This window comes from Cyprinodon variegatus, unplaced genomic scaffold, assembly GCF_000732505.1.
Source record: "Cyprinodon variegatus isolate N-32 unplaced genomic scaffold, C_variegatus-1.0 Scaffold1120, whole genome shotgun sequence".
In the NCBI taxonomy this organism is placed as follows: Eukaryota; Metazoa; Chordata; class Actinopteri; order Cyprinodontiformes; family Cyprinodontidae; genus Cyprinodon; species Cyprinodon variegatus.
Genome location: NW_015151573.1, coordinates 45,747 through 46,815, shown reverse-complemented (window position 1 = coordinate 46,815; position 1,069 = coordinate 45,747).

Genomic DNA, 1,069 nt, shown 5'->3' with positions numbered 1-1,069 from the left:
ATTTCCCATTGGGAACCTACTAGCACTAAGTTGCTATCTGGTTAGCAAGATGCTTCCGAGCCACAATTAAAAAGCTTGTGAACATTCCAACACAACAATCCCGTCCCCTTGATAATTGACCAATCACATTCACTTCATTCACTCGCGTAATGTCAGGCACCACCCGGGAGAATTCGGAAATATAATGATTGGAACAGCCGTTACATTTTTGAGAAATCAGTCTGTGTGTCTGCCTTGAATTCCGGGTCCTCTATTCTAAAGTTTGACATTTAAAGCTTCTGTCCTTAACACTTTTTCCTGTATTCCTTTTACTTTTATACTTTAAGTAGTTTTAAATTTGGTACTTCTACACTTTTACTTAAGTAAAAAGCTTAAGTTGACACTCTTATTTGAAAAGAAATGTTTTTAAACAGTAAGATTTATACTTCTACTTGAGTAATAAACATTAATACTTTTGACATCTCTGCTAATATCTCTGCCGACCCTACAAACCCTGATCATAGTTTGTTCAAACTCTTAACTACAGGGAAGCACCGAGGAGGGTATTAATGATAAAAATAAAACAAAAAATAATAATGAATAAATAATCAGTCAGATATGTGACGGCTAATGTTTGGTTTATTGAAAGCTTTTTATCTGTCCCTGTGCAAATGGGTTTGGCTGACATTTAAGTCTAGATATCTCTGCAGTGTGGGGACTATAAATCTGATATCTGTGACGATGGTACTGCTGCCGAAGCTCCTCAAACATGAAATTACCACAGAACAGTAGCAAAAATTTCGGCATTCATTCTTTGCCTCCTTTGAGTGTCATCTGTCATGGTTGCTAGGTAACAGAGCGTTAGCTGAGTGTGGAGCGGTGGAGGCCACAGGAAGCTCGACCTGTTTGAATCCATACCCACATTATTAAATGTGTAAAGGATAACTGATTCACGGCAAAAAATCTAAATCTAGATAAGTCTTTTTTTTCTTAAAATAAGTGCATTTATTCTTAATTTGAGGAGGTAAAAGAGCCATTTTGACAATTTACACTTAAAATAAGAAAACACTATAGCATTGTCTTATTTCAA